Raw genomic sequence first — 23,863 nt, 5'->3', positions numbered from 1 at the left:
TTTTAGGAAAAAGAGAAAAAGAAAATCTAAAACACATGCAACAAAGGGAATTGTGAATGGAAAGCAGAATGCGACCTCTTGTCTTGGCTCTGATGCCCCCAAAGTCTGCACTTTGAACAGCATTCTTCAGGGCTATTGCCAGAGCTCCATTTAAAGTGGAAGAGGTTTAAATCATCGGCACATAAAGTCTCTTCTGTAAGTGAATTTTCTGGTCACTAAGCAGGCGACCTTTAAGAACAGTCTAAGCAGGTTGTTTTCTTCATACGCAGCACACATTGGAAAATGTGAAATGTGAGGAAGGCAAAGTTAGAGTTTGGTTTACTCGTGTGAGAAAAGCAGAACTCACAACAGAATTGATTATTCCTAGTTGTTACCTGTTCTCTTCCTTGACCATGTTTCAAATACAGAAGCTACCATGTTATTCCTAAAATCACCTTCTTTAATATTTTTCCCCCACTACTGTGGTGGAGTATTTCTCTGTCCCCTTTCTTCTCTTCAATAGCTATCATGCAAACGTACCCAAGTCCTGACTGCTTTTTGTCTAAAGCTTAGGGTTTTACTGAATGCGTTATTTTCAGAGATCTCCACGGGGGAAAATTTAATTGGTTAAATAACTAGAAGCCAAATTCACGCCTGAGACTTGCTTATAACCTACAAGAGTCATCTTCTAGTTTAGAGAAAAGACTGATGATATTAATCGAATAGCTGTTCAAGTAAATGTAACATTACAAGGTATCTAGTGCCACAAATGGGAGATACTTGGTCCCGCACAAGCATCTATTAGGGGATTGATATACTCAGGGAAGCCAAAGAAGTTCTGTCCTTGGAAATGATGATTGGACTTGGGTATAGATACGAAGATGTTAATTTCATATTAGGTGAACCCCGATGCAGAAGCTGTCACAAGTACAGAGTGTCTGTCGTTAGGGGGACCTGGAATGAAAACAGAGATGAGGCTTGAGAAGTGAGTAAATATAAACTCTTACAGAGGTTTTTGAGTCATGTTTAAAGAAATATTTTTTGTCCTGAAAGTAAATGGAAAGCCATGGAAGACTTTTAAGGAAGAAATAATTATATGATCATATGTGTGTTCCATAAAGATTTCTCTAGATGCAGTGAGGATGAAAAATTGGGAGCAGATGAGAACTGATACTATTTGACCACTTAGAAAAATGTGGAGTTGTCTCAGAAAAAGATGATGGTACTGAGTTACATAGTATTAAAATTTTATTACTTGTGGCTTAATTTAGCCTTCTTCATACTAGTTTATTATGTGGGTAGTATTTGTATTCTTTTTATGTGTATATTGTCTATCCCAAACAATACATAATTTAAAGTCAAGAACAAAACATTTCATTTCATGGTTTACAAATGAAGAGGGAGCCACAGACAGCCTTGTGTCAGGAGATAAGTCCATCCTTACAATATCCACATCAATACCAACCCAATCTATCTAATACACTATCAGGACAGTTCTCAAAAAAGTTACAATAAATGGTCAACTCTGGACCTGTGCACATGCTCGTCTTTTTCCACTTCTCACCTCTTTCTCATTGCCCAAATTTTCCTGTTGTGCCCTTTGGATCTCACAGACTGTCATTGGGATGTCATCCCTCATATCCTCAACCTTATCTCTGAATTTTTTCCAACTTCTTGTCTAGCTGAAACCTTAATTTTCCTGAGCAAGCTCTCCTTCAGTTTATATAGGTTCCCTTGCTATTGGTCCTGACTCTGGGCTAGATATCTTATTTGTTTATCCAGATAATTGTTTTACCCTTTTCTCTAAAATCCACCAAGTTTGAAGAATATAGTTCCAAAGTACCCTCAAGATTAATTATATTATAATCTCTGAGGTAGCCAAAACTGTGTAAAATAACTTTTCAGTAATCTGGCCTCTTAAAAACTTGAGCTCTCACCTTTGGTCTTGCCCTCTATCTTCCCAGTCCCTGGTTGGAATTTAGGCTTCTTTCTTTCCATTGAAAGCATTCCCTCCAGAATATAAACTCAAGTACCGCATTGGAAACTTTCTGGCACACTCCCTGCCTTGCTCCTCTCCTTACCCACCCCACTTGCAATTTTCATCTGCTGACTTTGTCCACTTTCCTGCTTTCCGGATTCCCCAGGCCCTTCATCTCCTTAACTCCTCCCCTTATTCAGTCTACATATATTGTTATTATAATTAAGTCATTGCATACGTCCTTATTCCTTTTATCTGTTATTCTGGCCTGGAGAAACACCAGTCTAGTTAAATCCAAATTTCTGTCTGTTCTACAACTTCTCCAGACAGCTAAACACAGCTGGAGAAAAATGCACAAGCTTGATAACTGCTCTCACTTTAAATTTATGACCACCAACATCAAATAGACACCCACTGCTATCCATCATTTCTATGATATTTACTGAATACATTCACTCTTATACAAACTTTTTTCTCTTTAAACTTTTAATGCCTGCTCCCCTCTCTTAACTCACCAGTGTTAAAGGTGCTATCAATCAATTTTCAGCGAAAAAATAGAAGTAATCAGGAGAAGCTTTCCACTAGACTTCTCCACAAATTACATCACCACATTCACATCTTTAAAAACGCACTCTGATATCTCTTTTCTTAGAAAGGATGACTCTTCTGTGTTCCACTTTTGCACAGAGCCCATCTCCCTCGTTTCTACTCAAGGGCATCTCAAGAGCAATTCTTGCTTCTCTCTTTATCACTGATGTCCAACTAGTGCTTCAATTCTGTACTATTCTTTATGATAAATTTCTCCGTAATTATTTTCTAAACCAATTACAAACAATTCTACTTCTCTCACTCTCTCGATACCAAATAATTTTCTTACCACACTACCAAACTATTCTTACCAATTTGCAGCAATAGCAAATCCATTGGACAAAGATTAATGATTGCCTTACTGATTATCCCTTCCCAAACTCTCAACTGCCTAGCCTGAAAAAATCAACTTAGATGTTTGACATGCATCTACTAAGAGAATCTGCTGACCTTCCAATTTTCTAAGACTTTATTAAATGTTTGCTTACTTCTTTTAGTTGTACATGCAAAAACTTAAGAGTTTTATTTTAGTCATTGACTCTTTCCATCAATTACTTGTACTTATTTTTACAAAAAAAAAAAAAAAAACTTATGTTTTCCTGTATGCTTAGTAAGGCATACAAGCTACATAATAGTCAAAATATTTCTTCAGGGATCCCTGGGTGGTGCAGCAGTTTAGTGCCTGCCTTTGGCCCAGGGCACGATCCTGGAGACCTGGGATCGAATCCCACGTCGGGCTCCCGGTGCATGGAGCCTGCTTCTCCCTCTGCCTGTGTCTCTGCCTGTGTGTGTGTGTGTGTGTGTGTGTGTGTGTATGACTATCATAAATAAATAAATAAAAAATTATTAAAAAAATATTTCTTCACGGGGATTATAATATTGTAAACTCTACATGTAAATTTCTAGGCGTTACAAGGTGGATTGGCACCTAGATTAACCATACATAAATTTCTATTTATTTTTTGATATTTCTATATAACCTAATTTCATAAAAGCTTGGTCTATATTAGCAGTTAAAGTATAGAATTTTAAAATATATACATACTGAGATGTCATAAACATACAGAAAAGTTTACAAATTATAATGCAGACAAATGTATTATCCAAAATTAAAATATTCATCTAACCATCGTCCTGGTCAAGAAAGAGAAAATTGCCTGCAACCTAGAAGCTCATGCCCCTCCCAATAACAGTTACCTCTCTTCTCCCAACTCTTTTGACTTCCAACATTATAGTTTAAGTCTGTTTTGTTTTAAAACTTTATTTAACACAATCATGCAATAGATATTTCAGTCATGCTTTCCAGCCACTGGCACAATAATACAGCATAACAAATTGTCTCAAGCACATGGCTTAAAACAGTAATCATTTAATCTCATATATATCTGTGTATTGGCTAATAAAGACAGGGTTTGGCTATTTGGCTTTTCTTCAAATATGCAGCTAGCTGATCTTGGCTCTTTACTGCTTGTTGGGCTCACATATGCCAATGTGAGTTCATTCTTATTGAAGCTGAAGGAGTTGCAGTTATGATGGAACCCTCATTACTTGCTAATGACAGAATTTCAAGATGGCACACACCACCACACAAGCTTTTCCTTGTGCCATGTTACTAATAGTCCTTTGACTGAATCATGTTACATGGCCAAGTGCAAACCTCAAAGATGGTGAAGTACTTTGCCTCTAGTGAGAAGAATTGCAAAGCTTGTGTGACAACAGGCATGAATATAGGGATGAGTAAATAATCAAGATCAGTAATTCAAAATATAAAGTTTGTCCTTTTGATCACAATTTCTCATGCCTCTCCCCACCATTAAAATATATTCCCCCTACTGTGAGCAACAAAAATCCAACCCAATTATGTCTTCAGGCTGTAAGTTCTAGATTCATGAAATACATAAGGTCCACACATAGGTTTTCTTAACACAGACACCTATGGTCTAAAAGTAAGTTGTCTTTCAACTTACAAGTACAAATATCCAGGCACAATGATGGAACAAGGACAGAATTACTACAATAAATTCTCTCATTCAAAAGGGACAATGGATACCAGTGACTGTTTGTTGCTTCAAAACAATCTTGAAAACTTGAAATTTTCATATACTCTAAATTAAACTCCATTAGACTGGCTTATGTAACTAAGATTCTTTTTCCAAACTTAACATTATATGAATTTTAAAAGTTTTAATTTTTTTAAGTAAATTGTGTACATGTGAAAAGATATTCCCCAAGATGAATTTCTCATATCATCATCTTACTCAACCTAGGAGTATAAGCTCTCTAGAAGCAGCTCCATACTCAAATCTCCAATGACTGGTTTTCATAATGAGGATGCTCCTTTCTTTTCTACTCTTTTTCTTGCTCTTTCCTAAGAAAAGACACTGAATAATGTACTTCTTTTAAAAATAAATCTTTCCTAGCCCACTTCTTTTCTGTACAGTTATTGACTCAGAACTCTTTTTGCCTCTGAAATAGTCTTGTTCTCCTTTAGCACAGACTGATGTTGTTGTTGTTGTCATTGTTTGCCAATATCGTTTTGGACTTCATGTTTTTTTCCACGTATTTACCTCAGCTAATACCATCTTCCAATAGTCACACCCAGTTTCTTTTGCAGAAATATTTGTTCCTGTAGACTCGAATATAGTTACTTTGAGTGCATTAGGTAGCTGAAAATCGGAGTCGGTTGTTTGTTGCTTTCCTTGATATGTTTAATCACATTGATTTGGTTCCCTGTGCACTTGAGGAATTTTGATTAAATGCCAAACAAAGTAAGAAATTTGAGGGTTAATTTAAATCTGAGTCTGGTATAACTTCCCTTGAGAGAAGGCACTAATTCATTCATTCTGTTTTCCATTGAGGTAATTTGAAGCTGAGTCTCAGGGACTGTGATGGCAAATTTATGTCTAGCTGTCATTATTCTTAGAATATATTTCTCTTTGGTACCAACCAAACACGGATCCTTACCTATTAGTTACACTCTCATCGCTTATTATTATTATTATTATTATTATTATTATTATTATTATATTGTTATTATATTTTGCATTACCCACGAGTTTGCTCAACTGCTCAGCCTCTTATTTATCTCTCATCACTCAGAATACTCCAAACTGGACAGCTGTAGAGTAAAAGGGACTCCCAAATCTAGGCTCACAATTTTAGATTTCTTTCTTCTCTAAGACTTTGGGCTAATAATTCTTTGTCTTGTCATTAGCCCTCCAATGCCTTCAAACAGATTTTTTCTTTCTTTCTTTCTATTGATGCAAGTTTTGTAGTTATTCCCTGTGGGTCATCTTGCCCATTACTGAAAGTGAATCCTCTATATTAATTTTAATGGCTTTATAACCATGAGTAATTACTTAACTTTTAGAAGACTGAACTAGCTCATGTTTAAAATATGAATACATGTATCTCATGGTCATTATCAGAATCTTGAAGATTGGGGCACCTGGGTGGCTCAGCACTTGAATGTCTGCCTTTGGCTCAGGGTGTGATCCCGGGGTCCTTGGATTGAGTCCTGCATCGGGCTCCCTGTGAGGAGCCTACTTCTCACTCTGCCTGTGTCTCTGCCTCTCTCTGTGTCTTTCTTGAATAAATAAAATCTTTAAAAACTCATAAAGAGTAATACTTTAAATACTGAGCCACATATTTTATGTCTGCCATGATATAATGGCCAAATAAGTTAATAAATGTTATTATTTGTTTAATTTCATGTAACTTGCCAGATTCTTTTTCCAAACTTAACATTATATGAATTTTCAAACTTTTAATTTTTTAAGTGAATTGTGTACATGTGAAAAGATATTCCCCAAAATGAATTTCTCATATCGTCATCTTACTCAATCTAGGAGTATAAGATAAATAATGTAGTAAAAAATAAATCCAAGTTTGTTGGTTTAAGCAAGAGGATGGCTGGAGCGGCCATTTAGTGAAACTGGGAAAATTGCAGTTAAAGGAGGTGTGGTACCAAACTCTAAGGTATCTCTGACTCTGGATACTCATGTGATGTGTAAACTCCTCCCATGTCAGGAAGGGCTGGCTTATGTAACTAAGAGGGTATTGTACAGCTTCCAAGCTGGCTGATGAAAGGCATTATGGTCATCTTCCTGCTCCCCCTGTACTCACCCCCTCCGCAGGAAGCTAAAGGCCAAGTCATGAAGCCCCATAAAAAGACACACATGAGGAGGAACTGAGGCAATACAACAGGAGATAACTTGTGAGGAAGGTGAGTGAACCTTTTTGGAAATGGATCTTCCAGCCCCAGTCAAGCCTTCTGATGAAGACAGCCCTAGGTGAGATCTTGACTGTAAACTCATGAGAAAGCCTGAACTAGAAATGTAGGCTGAGCCATTCATTCCTGTATGAGATAGTACATGGTTATTGCTTTAAGCTTCTGAGTTTTGGGGGTAATTTCTTTTGCATCAGGAAATGACTAAAATATCCAGTCTCAGAAAAGCAAGAGTTGAGCTTTGGACAGTGCAGCAGGTGTTTGTGTTCCAACTCTGCTGGGCCCCGTGTACTCCAGAGCGGCTAGAATGAACAGGCGCTTGCCAGTGCCCGTAGAACAATGTATCAGAGCCTCTCTCTGCTTTTCTTTTAAGTGCTTTTTCTGGGGTTTCAGAGTCTACTTGACTAGATGTAGGCACAGCTCTGAAGTACAAGGGAGGCAAAACCCAAGATTTTACTTCAGGTTGTATTTTCAAGGCATAGAACTTAAAAATACTGTGTTTGAAGTGCTTAGTAGATACCTAACTTATGATGGTGATATAATTTTGACTATAATGTCTGGAATTCAAAGCAGAGGCCTGGACTACAGACATAAATTTAATAATTGTCAGGAAGAATATTAAGCCATAAGACTAGATGATCTAAAGGAATAAGTATAGAATGAGAAGATCTAGTATGAGAACAAAGTTATGAGGTACTCTTGCAATGCAGATGATTCCATTTTTGCTTCTAAATAAAAATAGAGGCTCTGATAAACTTATCTATTCTGCATTTTCAAATATTCTTTTCATTATATACTGCATAAACTATATATGAGTGTGCATTAGTCAGGATTCTCTAGAGAAATAGAACTAATAGGATGCATGTGTTGGTATACATAAAATCATATCTATATATTTCCTTCCAATAACGGGGAAAAGCTCTTATAGGATATGATGGAAAACTTAGATTAAATAGGAAAAAAAACCCAGATCTGTTCAAAGGCATTGGTGAGTTAATGATAAGATAAAGAATTATTGGGCCAAGGCCTAGAGAAGAAAGAGACCCAAAATTATGAACCTACATTTTGGGACCAAGTTACTGTATAGATGTTTGAAGAGGCCTCTTCTTTCTTCTACTCTGAGAATTGAGAATTCCAGCCCCCACCACCATCAACACATATATTCATTTGATTGACCCTACATTTCACTGAAATTGGTATCAGAATTGAATCTCCATTTACCACTACCATAAATATCTCTGCTAAAAAGACTTCAGAATTTCTTTGCACTTTGTTCTTTAATCCCCACAGCCCACCAAACTCCAGACTCAAGAGTATATAATAGAGTAGTATGTATGTGTTCCTAAGCTATCTGCATGAGCTGATTTTGTTTTGTTTTGTTTCTTTTCTTATTTTCTTTCCTTCTCTCCTCCTTCCCTTCTTTCTTTTCCTTTGTGGTTGCAGTTCATTTGAAATATATTTAGGATCATTTGTTTTAGTTTCCTCTTAGTTTGAATTTTTTCCCCTCTTTCCAAATCTTACTGATTAAATTTATTTTTATAGACACAGTATTAACATGCTTTTACAAGCAACAGTTGTATAAAAAGGTACACTTTGAAAAATATCGCATCACTCCCTCGTGCCCCTCTCCCTCACACCTACCCTATCCTTTGTATGCATAAACTTCATCATTTTATGATTTGTCCCATTATTACTTTTTGTAAAGGTAAGCAGATGTAGGTCTGTTTTCTTATTTTCACTTCCTTCTTACAGAAAATGTAGGGTACTATGTATCTTCTTTCATACATTTTTTTCTCACTAACTAAAATCACCTAAAAATTACTCCAAGATTACTCCAGTTTCATATAGGTCTTTCTCATAATTTCCATTAAGCTGTATAAAATGCACTTCGATCATAAAATTCACCTCTTTTATGTCATTTTTATTGGATATTCAATTGTCACTTCAAACTTTTCAATTTAATGTCTTCCCTGAGGTGATCTTTTTGTTTCAGAAAGTAACACCCAAAGGTAAACTCAATTTTCATTTGATATCTTTGTAAATCTTTAGACTGCCAAATAATTCTTCTTCTTCTTCAGTACATTTGTCATCAATATCATTCATTTTATTCTTTGAAGAATATTTTTTTGAGATTTATTTGAGAGAGGCCATGAGTGGTGGGAAGGAAAGCAGCAAAGGAAAAAAGACAATCTACAAGCAGACTCCCTGTTGATCATGGAGTCAGCTTCAGGGCTTGATCCAGAACCCTGAGATCATGACTTGAGTTGAAACCAGGAATTGGCCTCTTCACCAACTGACCCACCATGCCGCCCCTGAAATATTTTTATTCTTGGAATACTTTTTGCATCATATTCCTACCATCTCAGACCTCAACATTTCCATCTTGTGTGGTTTTCCTTTATAATCTCCTTGTCTTTGAGATTCCCTTTCCATTATATAGTCCAATTTACTTTGCATGCCAATCTAAGCTTTCTAAAATATCACTTTCCTAACATTCATTGTGTTCAAAACCTACATTAGCTCTCCACTATTAGTGGAGAGTATGTTAAAAACTGCACGCTGGATGCTAACAGTCTTACTATTTGGGCTCTTTCTTAATTATGACAGCTATTGTTCTTAATATCTCATATCAAACACATTATATGTTTGCTTTGCCCTCCCTGCATTTGATTAAACTGTTCCTTTAAACTGGAATGTTCTTCTCATCTGATAATCTGTGTCATATTTCATCATTGTCTGCAACTGCTCTTGACCCATGCCTTTAAAATTCAATTACATTCCTCATAATCTCTAAGGTATCATGTAATTGCATGAAAGTGTTATGTTCATCTCTATAGCTTTATAAGATGGACTATATGAAATGTTACTTGTTTTTTTTCATGTACTTCATAAAACAAAGCAGAATTATTAACATTTATGAAATAGTTCCTGAATATTTAAAAAAATCCACTAAAATACTTTGTTTTAAAAGTTATATTTCATTGTAAAATTTTAAATTTATTTGTATGTTTTCTTTATGCTATTTTTTAGAAGATTTATTTATTTATTCATGAGAAACAGAGAGAGAGAGAGAGGCAGAGACACAGGCAAAGGGAGAAGCAGGCTCCATGCAGGGAGCCTGATATGGGACTCAATCCCGGATCCCAGGATCATGCCCTGAGCCTAAGGCAGACACTCAACCACTGAGCCACCCAGGCATCCCCTTTTATGCTATTTTGATTAATAAAATATTATTGATATTAAAGTCATTTTGGCTTTTTCCAAGGAACATTGGTATTTAAGATTTTATCTTATAAATTGTACTGAACTAATAATTAGTGTTATTTATATGAAAATAATTATTTTGCAAGATTTATATACTTTTTTCCCTCTTTATTTAGTCAAGGATCTGTTAAATACTAAGACAGAAATAAATGAACGACAACCTAGCTATACATTGAATCATTCTATCTCCGTTCTTGAAATAGCTGACAGTCCTGTTATACATACTATATTTTAAAGTATTTATTTATTTCAGTTTATCATTCTCATTTTATTTAGGAACTATGTTCCTCAGGGTCACTTTTTAAATGTTTATGTTAACTATTGAACTAACAGAGACTGAAGTCTTCATTAGATATAAATTTAATACTCTTGTTGTATAGCTGGTCTATACATTCTTCTCCAATAAACACCGAGAATTAAGCTCTAGCTTCATTTATAATAATGTTACTATTATGAAAAAAAGTCAGCTTCCAATTTAAGCAAGAGACCAAGAGTCTTAAATACTATTTATCCTATTGCTTGGTGCATTTTTAATACCGTGGTTTATTACCCCACTAGTATTATTAACAATAGATCTGAGATGACCAAGTGTATACAGGCTTTGCTGCATTCTAAGAATCTAAGGATGCTTAAATTAAATGCCAAATGATTGATCAGGATAAGAAATAATGGAGTTCAGTATGGTTTGGGGTCACCAAAAAATTGTAGAGGATAGGGCAAATTTAACCTGAATTTTGAAGGAAGATTAATATTTAACTAGAGAGGAGTAAGTATGGCATTTCCAATGAGCCAAATCACAGAGTAGGTCATCTTGGAAAGACCAGAAGGGAAAAGTTTAGTCTGAAAAACAGATTTTTATACATTAATGCCAAGTGCAGGAGTCTAGGTCCCAATGCAAGCTTTCAGATCTGTCTTCCAGATGCATAATAGTAATACCAAATAATATATCTATGTGATTTACAATGAATTTTAATGGCAATAAACCAGTTAGAATCAGTTGAAATAGGTGTAAAATGTGGAATTCTTGAATTAGAGTATGTGCTAAATTCTCATTACAGTTGTAACTAGACTGCATCTTTAGCTTTTACATTTAGAGTAAAAGCACAACCTTGCTGCATTTGTAAAAGAATATTAATCAAAACTCCTTTCCCTTTCAGTGTAGTTATTTGTATGAGATGAACAGTAAGACCTTAGTTCTATTACTTTAAAAAGGTCTTGACCACCAGATAAAATCCATTACAGAAAATTCCACTTGTACTAGATACATGTTGCCTCTTCAAGACTGGCAAAGTGCAATAAATCTAAAATTCTCAATACAGTAATTACAACTTCAGAGAAATTCTCAGATTGGATAAAGTCACAAAGTAACTTCTTATCATTTCTGGACTTTGAACAAAGGACAAAAAGTTAATTGACTAAAATGATAGAGTTTACCCTCAAAATGAAAGCACATTAACCTATAAAGTCAGTCTGTCTCATTGAAAATAAATGATTTTACCTCTATATTTTTACTGTAGAAATCTCTTGTGGGAAAGAAACATTGTTAAACCATAAATTGTGAGATTTAACAAAATTCATTAATAATGCCTGAATAAATTCATGGCATCCAACCAAATATAGAAGGCACACAATCATGTATTATTAGCTTAGAACTGTTAGGACATCATTAGAAGCATACACTTGTATATATTTTATGACCTGCTTTAATTAGGGGAGCACAGAAATATAAAACAATGCACCGATAAGCAGTAAAGGAACAAAGATTGAGAAACTGAGTCAGTAATATTTGCAACATATCAAAGACTGTAGAAATATATAGAAGGTGTCTCAAATTGCATATTTAAGCATATTTCTTTGAATAAGGAGTTTTGCCCTATTATAAACTCCATGTAGGATTAGCTTTAAAGAAAATCTGCAATACTGAGCTGTTCTAATCAGCATATAGCCCACATTCCAAGACTGTAGTTGACATACAGTTTAATGTAAATATTACATTTAAATAATCCATAAATTATAGTTAACTCAAAGAAGTATGTTAAAAAAATTGTTTACCAAATATGTTGGGTTTTCATTATTTCTGTCACTCCCTAGCCCTTAGCGAGTACCTCATACTTTGTAAAGTGCTAACCAAATGTAAGTTATTATTATTATATCAGCTCCGCACAGCTATAAAACAAGTTGAATAAATATAAACAATAGAATTACAAACTCCTCTGGTTTAAGAGACAAGCAAAAATTTGCCTACAAATATACAATATTAACTGTAGAAACAAATGAAAAAATAATTCGTATTGAAAGTGAAATGAACTTTGAACAACTATTAAGTTTTGAGTAATTTTTGGATAGGAGAGAAAAAAACTATAAACAAAATAGCAGTCCTCTAACTTTTTATGAGTAGCTTTACATCTCCGTTAACCTCTGTCAGAGTGTGGAAAACTTTAGTTGGGGTGCCTGAGTAGCTCAGCAGTTTGGTGCCTGCCTTTGGCCCAGAGCATGATCCTGGAGTCCCAGGATCGAGTCCCACATCAAGCTCCCTGCATGGAGCTTGCTTCTCTGTCTGCCTGTGTCTCTGCCTCTCTCTGTGTCTCTCATGAATAAATAAATAAAATCTTTAAAAAAATAAAAGAAAGAAGAAAAAGAAAAACTTTAGTGACCAAGTGGTTCATTTTCTTCATTTTACTGATGAAGCAGTTGAGACACTAGAGAATATTTGGGCTTCTAGTCTCTGGTCTGTGTGTACTTAAGAAGCTTAGAGGTCACCCTCCTGGCCTAACAAGTAAAAACCTGAGCAAACTGAAAAATCAAGTCTTCTTAGATCCTTAAGAGAAGTGACGTCTTGGGAAAATATCTATCCCCCAAATTGGAGGGAACACAGAGAACCAGCTTACAGTAGCAGAGCCTTACAAACTGCAGTCTTGGTGGGAACCACTGCTGGAGTAACCAGAATGGTGACTGAATGGAAGGAGTCTCAATATGGACAAGTGTTAAGAGCTAAAAACTCCTGCATGACCCAGTTATAGCGAGTTTTACCTCCATGAGCTCAACTAGGTTCTCACAATAAATATCAGAGAAAAGACTCTGCTTCTGGCAGGCAGAGGGGGAAGAGAACCATTTAGAAAAAATGCCATAGCACTCTGTTCCAACAAGGGCTGCCATCAGGAGAAACTAATTAACCCAGCCTAACCTGCTGGGGTTTTATCAGAACCTAATGACCTGAGAAAAGGGCACTACCCAACTTCGCCTGGATCTAGCCTTCTACAAGGAGAAAGAATACTGAACTCCAGGCCCCTCTGGCCATCTGATCCTACCTAAAGGGGAAGGGGAAGGAACAGAGAAGCACAGTGATGGTCCAGAGCCACAGGCTCACTAAAAGAATGACACCTACTCATAGGTCTATAGGATGTGTTCCCTCCCCAGACCTCACTACCACACTGAAGGTCCTCACTAAAGGTCTGCTTATAGCAGTTCCTTCTACCAGTACATCAGGTCCAAATACAAAGAAGAAAAAAAAGAATACAAGACATGCTAAAATGCAAAACAAAACAAAACAAAAAAACACATTGGAAGGGACAGAGCAAGCATCAGGAGCAGACTCAGATGTGGCATGGATGTTAGACTTACCACACCAAGAGTTTAAAGGAAATATGATTAATATATATGGGAAGGGCTCTAGTGGGGAAACCACATTGCATACAAGACCGGATTGGTAATGTATGCAGAGAGATGGAAACTCTAAGAAAGAACCAGAAAGAAATGATAGAGGAAATAAAAAATAGAAATAAACTATAAAACAACAAAGAAATAAAAATATAAAAAATACTACAACAGAAGAAGAGTGTCTGATGGGCTTATTAGTAAATTGCACATGGCTCAGGAAGAAATAGAGATTTCTCAATAGAAACCTCCAAAATTGAATGCAAGCAGAAAAAAGGACTGAAAAAAACAGAGTAGAAATCTAAGAACTGTGGGACATAAGGATAATAGGAATATCAGGAGACTATTTGAGCTTAGTCAGTGATAAAACCAGACTATAATTTAGGCCTTGTAACTCCAGTTCTGTTTTTCAAAACTATGCCATGTTTCTGCAACACAGAGGTCTGCTTCCCAATTGCCTAGTTGCTTCAGATTGCTGGATGCTAGTAAACCCCTCTTGGACAGTCTCCTTGCAAATGCCTTTGATCTCAATTTACTAATGCATATCTATCCACAGCCAAAAGAACATCACACTAACAAAACTGCAGAGTACCAAATAACTATATTAAATGACAGTTAACAGGTTAACAAACTCCCTCCCTCTGTGTGTGTGTGTGTGTAATTTATTTTCTAAAACACACAAGTAGACACCAATCTATATGTCCTATTAGTTACATAAAAGGGAAGGCACTCAAAACAAAGACGTAGAGAAGTTTTCGATTACCATACTCAGGATTTTCTTGCTAACATTTCACTAGAAATTAAAGTAATGGCTCATTTCCTGTTGGTACAGGTTTAAAAAATAAAATGTCTGTTGCTTATGCTTCTTGGAAAACAATATTTGCACACCTGCAAAGTAGTTCAGTCATTCCCAGATATGAATTTTGATTGTGTCAACATTATAATGGCAGTGAAAATAAAACAAAACTTGCCAAATTTAAGTTATAGATGAGCGGCTGGTTCTGAACTATCACAAAGACAAAGAAATATTCACACAATTTTTGGCTCTGGAATGAATTAATTACTTGAAATGTACTTTACCTGAACTTTGGGAAACATGCTAGAGAAACATGAGGTTAGAGAAAAGAGATAGTAGTGATTAATGTTTCTTCTTATTTCCAAAGTATTGTTTACTCTTGTCTGGTGAAGGTAGTTTTGTTTTCCGTAAGAGAACACAGTCTTGTAAAAAGAAAACCCACAGCTTTCTGAAAGGGCCATGAATATTGGAAGTTAGCTTCTAATACATGTACTTTCTTTACTTACATTTCTTCTAATGTCACAGCTGCCTAAATATTTGTAAAAATACCTTCACATTACTGCCTCCTCAAGTATCTCCTGAGCAGAGACCGTTTAGGAGAGAAACAAAAATATTTTCTTAATTAGAAAGCATCATGGAGGGATCCCTGGGTGGCGCAGCAGTTTGGCGCCTGCCTTTGGCCCAGGGTGCGATCCTGGAGACCTGGGATCGAATCCCATATCAGGCTCCCGGTGCATGGAGCCTGCTTCTCCCTCCGCCTGTGTCTCTGCCTCTCTCTCTCTCTGTGACTATCATAAATAAATAAATAAATAAATAAATAAATAAATAAATAAAATAAAATAAAATAAAATAAAATAAAATAAAGAAAGCATCATGGATTCTGGGTAAAGTGGCAGCCTTGAAGTTAATGGGTATCTTGACTTCTGTCCATGAGTTTCCTATCCAATGCAGGTGCTTTTATTTTGCCAGGAAAATTTTGAACTCAAAAGGAAAAGATAGTTAACATGCCCATCATTGTTACTTCCCCACAATAATTAGTGGTACTATTTCTTCATAGCTGTGCACTAGGCCTCTGACAAGTAATGTATGCGGGCCTTATGATAGCCTGCTAGATAGATATCATAAAATCCACCTGTCTATATGGAAATTCAGATCTGAAGATATTAACTAACTTGATAGATTACAAGTCCTGAGCAGCTTACTAAGGTCCTTAGGATAAGATCAAGGAAAACCACTTCTATCAGAATCAGATCCTTCAGGTGAATGAAAGGATGTATTATGATTTTTTTCCCTTATCTTATTGCATTTGATTTACTCTTTTGGAGTAAGGCATTAGAAACTTTTTCAAAATAGTGGATAGGTAGGGAGAAGCCATTAACCCTTATGTTTTCATATATATTTTTAGATCTCCCAAGACAAATGGTAGATGGATCTTTTGTGGAACAAGTAAAGATAATCCTGACAGTTCTGGAGTGGTGTGTTGGGTCTGTGGTGCCCTGGTGATGTCCCAAGGTAGGTACCTGGGAACCCAGAAACAGAAAAATAAGGGGGACAATCAGCTGGTTGTTCATCATTTATTTATTTTTTAAAGATTTTATTTATTTATTCATGAAAGACAAAGAGAGAGAGAGGCAGAGACACAGGCAGAGGAAGGATCAGGCTCCTCACAGGGAGCCCGATGTGGGACTCAATTCCAGGACCCCAGGATCATGCCCTAAGTCAAAGGCAGATGCTCACCCATGGAGCCACCCAGATGGCCCTTGTCATTTACTTTATTGATAATTGATATTAAATATTTTGAGGAAAGATTTAGACTGGAAAAAATATTTGAAAACCATAATTTAGAGAATGAGATTTGAACATAATATGAGTCATCAACAATCAGTGGACTCAGCAACCAAGAGAGTCAGGAGAATAGCTTGCCTGCATTAAAATTTTCCTGGACCTAAGCTGATAGGAGACCTGTTATCCCATTCAGAGGAGGGAACTAAATAGAAACTGAGAGTGTAGAGTGACCCCTCTACTGTCACTACTCATATGCCTCTTTGCAGTGCATTTGTCACCACTCATATCCATAATTTGAATGCTGCATCTACTAGTTTGCTGGTTAGCACTGTGTGAAACTCTTTAATGCAATTACCAAAATTAAACTCAGTTATAATCCCTGATCTAGGGCCACAAAGCTGTTGTACTTTGTATGTATTGTGCAAAGACCCTAACCAAGGGGACAGATAGGATGTGAAATCCACTTGGCACTCGACTCATCAGTCTTACTCCTTGGGTTGGGAATGTGTCTGCATGGAGTAAGAGGTGCCTTTTTTAACTTACACAAAGAGACCACATGGGCTAGTGACAACCCTGACTTGTGACATGGTCCCCGCTACATCTACCCCCACCCTCTGTAATCTGTGTTTACCTCTTTTGTGGAATTTTTGTATAACATGGTAATGTAACTCCCTGTAAATTTGGGACCTTATTCCTTGCCATATAATAGCATAAGCATAATGATTTGTTATTATATCTCCTACATCTTAGAACCATCCCTGACACCTAATATATGCTCCCTAATTATCTTTGGGTTGTTATTGAATGTATGTTCCAATATGGTAAACTTAATTTATATAAATCTCAATAGAGAACTTAAAAAAATGTGTGTGCTTATATGACTTTTTTATGTTAACTACAATGAGATATTTGATGCACCATGTAAATTATGAACCATATAAAATGTATTTAATTCACTCTAAATCCCAGCATCAAATTAGGTTGCTTTCTGTCATGCATTACTTGTCTTGATTCTTAGACACTATGATACTCTCCATTGCCTTAAAGAGTAAAATATAAAAGTCTTAGGAATATCACATAATTTAATCAAATCCCATACCTGACTAAGAGGTCCTGGACTGAAGGAGGGAAGAAAGAGTTTCTATTACATGATAGATTCTGTGTCCACTTGAAATCATTCTATTTCACTTTTAACCTACAACCACTCTTTGAATCAGATATTTCATTTTAAAATGAGATAACTGAATATCAGAGAAATAAATGTCTTGGTAAAGTCACTTATCTTGGAGTGCCTGGGTGGTTAAGTTGGTTAAGTGTTTGACTTTGGCTCAGGTCATGATCTTGGTGTCCTGGGACCAAGCCCCGTGTTGGGCTCCGTGCTCATCGGGAAGTCTGCTTGTCCCTCTCCCTCTGCCCCTCCCTCCCATGCTTTATTCTCCCTCTCTCTCTCTCTCAAATAAATAAAATCATTAAAAACAAGTCACTTATCTTGTAAATTCTAGAATCGGGAAATCCAGTGTTCATATAAGAGACTAATTTGTCCAGCTGATATTTTACTTACACTGATGATACCTTGACAATGATGGAGTATTTTGTTTACTTGGGAATTTCAGCTAATTATCTCAATACTTTTTCTGATACAATGAAAAATAACCATTTTGAATGATGGTATTTTTTTCTCAATAAGGTGATTTTTCCCCCCATTTAACTGAATGTTTTGATATCATAGTTGCATAGTCCAGAGCCAGCCTCTAATTTCGCACTGCATCCTGGTGCACAAAGTAAAATACCAAGACACATTCAAACATAGGCCAAGGATATTTTCATTATCAGTCTCTACCAAGCATGTATATTCCTCCTTTAATGAAAATTATCTTTTCCTAGCTTTGTTCATTGTTTAAAAATGTTTCCCTGCCTCAGTCTTTTCATCTATTGTCTTTCTCAGATGAATGTTTTTCTTGTTGTGTTTTATTTTGTATTAATTCTACTGAGTGATTCTCAGCAATCTTACATAATACACACTTTCTCAAAAAATTGATTAATATAAAATCATGTTTGAGTATATATATTTTTAAAAATAAAAGATATTTAAGCATGCTAGATAATAAAATATAGCAACCAGTTACATATACAGATTTTATCTATATTTTGTAAATCTACAGTAAGAAAGATAATAAAAAACTTAGATCTCTCTCTGAAATGATTATGGAAGATTTTATACACACATACACATACTCATATATATAGTAAATGCCAATAAGGCCGAATTTGCAAAATGTTGTCCTTCTGGGGTGTTTGTTCAGATGTCATGAAAGGTTGAGCCATTTCTCATAAACATCCAAATTTAAAAGACAAGCACCCTAGGCTATGTGTGGGTGCTGGTGTGACTATCCATTAGATAAGATGTCCTCTAGGTTGTCATGGGGCATGTCATCCTTGTATACCTGAGGTTGGCCTCACCTGAATTAGGGACTTTTTTACCCATGTATCCTTGTTTAGGATGGTTGAAAAGGAAAAGAGATTGACAATAAATGCCTCTAAGGCAAGCAGGAGGAACCAACATGATTTAAGCTTGGATTGGGCCGGCAAGAGAAAATTTACCTGGCAAATGAGACTAAAGAGCGTCAAAGAAATACAAAGGAAGACACTTTAGGTGATTTCAAACCCTGAGTGTTGTTAAATGAACAAAACAGCATACAAAACTTTCCATATACTTTATTGGGTAACAACATAATTAATATTGTTCAGATATCTTGTGCAAATTCAATTTAATAACTTTTCAGCATGTACTTTATGCCTAGCATCACACTGGGCCCTGAAGATGCCAAAATTGAGAAGATAGTTCTGCCCCAAGAAAGTCACAAACCAAAAAAGGAGAGTATTCTATATAATTGCATAAAAATAAATGAATTTACAACTCTTTAATAAAGAGACAAATAAACCACTTACAAAATAGATGAAGGACTTACCTTATACTACATAAAAAATTTAATTCATAATGTATTGAAAACCTAAACGTAAGAGCTAAAACTATAAAAGTCTAGAAGAAAACTTAGAAAAAAGTTTTCTTGATTTTGTGTTTGACAATGGTTTATTTGATATGATACCAAAAGTGCAGCCACCAAAAGAAAGAATGGATAAAATGACCCATTCTAAATTGAAAACTTTTGTGCATCAAGGAACATTATCAACAGAGATAACCCACAGAATGGGAGAAAATGTTTCAAATCACATATCTGACAAGGGATCCATATCCAGAAAATATAAAGAACTCCTGCAACTCAACAAGAACAATGAAGTAGCAAAGCAAACAACCCAATTAACAAATGCAGAAAGGACTTGGATAGACATTTCTCCAAAGAAGTTATATTGATGGCCAGGAATAACATGAAAAGTTGTTTCTCATCAGTTATCAGGGGAATGCAAATTAAAATCACAATGAGGTATCACTTTACACCTATTAGAATGGCTGTAGGGAAAAGATAGTAAGTGTTGGCAAAGATGTGGATAAATTAGAATGTTCATAAAGTGCTGGTGGGATTGTACAATGATGCAGCTGCTGTGGAAAACAGTCTGGTAATTCCTAAAACAGCTAACATAGAGTTACTGTGTAATCTAGTATTCCAATTCTAGGTATATACCCAAGAGAAATGAAGATGTATATCTACAATAACTTGCACACAAATATCAAGTAGCCAAAAAGTAGAAACAACCCAAATGTCCATCAGTTTGTGAATGGATGAACAGAATATAGGCTATCCTTACGATTGAATATTATCAAGCCATAAAAACAGGAATGAAATCTGGACACATGATACAACATGAATAAACCTTGAAAACAGTATGTTATATGAAATAATTCAGTCATAAAAGACCACATATTTTATTATTTAATTTATATGAAATGTCCAGAAGAGACAAATCTATATCCAGAGAGTAGAGATTAAAGGTTGCCTAGGGCTGGGGTTAGTGGATTGATTAAGGAGTGATGACTAACAGACGTGAGGTTTCTCTTTGGAGTGATGAAACCAAAAATCAACCAAGTGACCAATTATGCCCAGTATATATGTTTAAGAAAATGAAAGATAAATTTAAGCATGCCAGATAACAAAGTATAGCAACCAGTTACATATAAATATTTTATGTGTTTTATAGTATACCCAAAGGAAGATAATAGAAAATTTAAATGTCTCCCCAGAAATACTTGTGAAAGATTATGTATACCTGCATGTATGTTTTATTTTTGTTTCAATAAAGTCAGAGTTAAATTGTAACTTTATTTAGAGGGAAGAACTTTTCTTCTTCAAATACAGACAGGATGTTAGACATCTGAGCAACATTCAAACATTAAAGGTGGCCTAAGAAGGTAGTTTAAGTATGAGCAAATTCTAATTTCATGCAGAACTGGTAAAAATATGTTTAATAATTCAATTAAATATCAAAACATTCCAATCATGTGTGTCATGTTCTTTAAACTTAAAATGTTAAATTAGTTCTGCAATTACATATGACCATAGGAAGTAATTCTTATCCATGCATTTCAATGTTTTTTTAGTATGTTTGTGGAAAAAAGGGTACCATACTCTGCTATTAGTTTTTCAAAATGACTATTTGCAGGTATAGGCAAACATACATACAAGTACAGCTGTGTATAGCTGTAGGTATGGATACAGATATAGCTACAGCTTTAGCTATAGATCGATATAGACATAGATATAACTGAAATCTTTGGTTGTGACTTCACCACCCAAAGATCCTTTCATACATATTTTCCCCATTTTAAAGAGTAATAAAAAGGGTAAATGAGACATATTCTCTACAAATAAGAAGATAATAATCTATTAGAAGAAAACTATAAATATGCAAATACAGTAATTCAAAGAACACTAGAAAAACCACAATAATAGAGGTGTGAAGTAGTATAGTGCACCAAAAGGAAATAAATTAGCATATGATTTGATAAAACTTGTCCAATATTTTGAGATGGGCTATCTATTTTAGCCCTAGGTTTGCCATTAGTATAAATGGCTTTGTAAAATTGTTGAGCAATTTGACACTAATTTTCTTGTATGAAAAATTAGTGAATCATCCTAGGTTCACTTCAGCTTTAACTTTTGATGACAAAATCATTAGGCGACTGTCATGAAGACCCTGTCCTTTGATGAGACAGGAAAAAAATTCCAAAGAGAGGAAAACATAACATATACATGAAATTTCTAGAGATAAGTAAATAAATAAAATAACCAATCAAACTAAATAAAACTAAGCAGCATCCAGCATAGGGACTGCCCTCAAAAGCAATTTTTTTTTTCTTTTAAGCAAAGTCCATTGTTCGGTTCAGGTGGAGCAGACTTGTATGTAGTTTGATGATAAGCAACAGAGCTAGAGTTGGAGATAGTGGTTGGAATCATGACTGTCAGAATTGTATTGTGTTTACAGTTGACTTGGTAGGTAAAAGGGTCAGGAATGCATTTGACTATGAATAGAGCTACTCTGGCAGATTTGAGAGATGGTTGATTTGAAACCAATGCTGGGAATTTGGGATCAAGTTTAAGAGAATCCAAATTAATGTGAGAAAAATGAGAGGAGAATGGAGAAGAGAACAAACTTCAAGAAGAACAAAATATATGAGGTGGGCTTTTTGTTTGTTTTGTGTGTGTGTGCGTGTGGAGGAGTAAGGATAAAGGAAAGAATATACTTTGAAAATTTAAATGTGAATAACTGGATATATGATGGTGTCTTTGCAAAAAGAAAATCACAAGGAAGAGCTTGTTCTGGGGAGACCAGACACAAAACAAAATCTTCTACTGTTTAAGAGCTGGGAGAAAGATTAGGATAATTGTATATTTCACACATTAAGAAACCAAAGTTCAGAGAAGTGATTTAACTAAATCAGTTGACTAATGAAGAATGAATTTTTGAAACATGCTGAGTTGGAGGGCCCAGTAAAAGAGCAGATAGAAATACCCAATAAGGCAGCAGGGTATAGCTGATGACGGCAGTAAATATATAGTTTACTGTCACAGTGAAATGATCACCTCACTATAATAATAACTTTGAAAGAAACATACAGAAGAGCAACTTGCCACAGAAGTGCCAGGAATTGCAACAAACTGTATTATAATTTTATGAAAACTAATTTTCTCGTGACATGCCCAGATTACATATTGTATGAAAAACTGGGAAAAGAAAACATTCTTGAGCCTCAGAAATACTTCCTGCTGTTCTGTTACACTGAGATTAATTGCAAGTCACACAAGTTAAACAGTGCAAAATGTTTTACAGAGCACATGGAAGGTTTCACATGCCCTAAAATAAAGGGCTATAAATGTGACATACTATACTCTCCTGGAAGAATTTCTGAATATTTCTATTATATACTAATTTTCTCCTACTGCAGCTTTCCTAGGAAAGTGACAAGATAAAACTGATTTCTTAAGTCATCATTTCAAAGGATGATATAATTATCTCATTTTAAAATTAAAAAAAATAATAAAGCAGTGATGCTATTAGTAGCTTTCATGTTTCAGAGAAGTTTCCATATATTTGCATACTATAATTAATTAAGAGATTGCTAAAAGGGGCCAACGGAATGAATTTATAAATAGTAAAATTTGTCTCTATCTACAAATAGTTTTAATCTTCACAGTTATATTTTTAAGGATGCTTATCTGTGTCATTTCTTATAAATACATTAATAATGGTTTTAATAAATATAGCCATTAGATAAATAATTAAATATCACTTAATCTCTACTCACTTGTAACATATTTCATGTAAGTTAATTCCCAAATATCTATTTCAAAATATTTATTTAACCAAAATTTTTAACATACTTGCAATTTGCAATATGATACTCAATTTTAAATAAATGGATTTTCTATCACTTATACTAATGGAAACTAATGGGAAAAAAACCCTAAATGTTTTATTTTAAAAATGTTCAGAAAAATATGCATTTCACAGTTACTGACCTCTCATAAACCACAGTATCTCAAGTAGATTATACAACATGGAGGTATACAGATATGTATCTGTTGAGTAGAAAGAATCACTTGTCCATCCAGACATCTTTGAGTACTGATGAATCATCTGAAAAAAAAAGGGAAAAAAAATTGGAGAGAGAGAGAAAGAGGAAGAGGAGGAGGAGAAATAGCAGAAGTTGGGGGAAAGAAAGAAGAGAGGAAGGAAGGGAGGAGAAGAGGAATGAAAAACCAAGGAGAGAAGTCATAAAATCTGATGACTTTGTCTACCATTAAAGTGACAAAGTGAGGATAAAGGTCAGTAAGTACTCAACCTATACTCTCAACCTATACTCTCTATACTAAAAACTTCACATCTGCCATATTCTGCGCCTAGAGTTAGAAACATGACTCTTTATACAGGTTTTCCCCACTATCCAAAGTGGAGTGTTTCTGTAAAACATTTGGTAAGCAGAAATGGTGGAAAGCAAAGAGAAGTGATTACCATTATAATTGATATCAACAATTTTTGAACATTCTCAGGACCCCCCAGCCAAAAAACAGGGCCAGGCAGGGTTAGGCAGGGAGAGATAGGTGGGAGCCATGAAATCAGGCTCACAGAAATCTTG

The sequence above is a fragment of the Vulpes vulpes genome, chromosome 3 (assembly GCF_048418805.1).
Source record: "Vulpes vulpes isolate BD-2025 chromosome 3, VulVul3, whole genome shotgun sequence".
Taxonomy (NCBI): Eukaryota; Metazoa; Chordata; class Mammalia; order Carnivora; family Canidae; genus Vulpes; species Vulpes vulpes.
The sequence above is the reverse complement of the archived record's forward strand: the minus strand, read 5'-3'. Positions refer to the sequence as shown.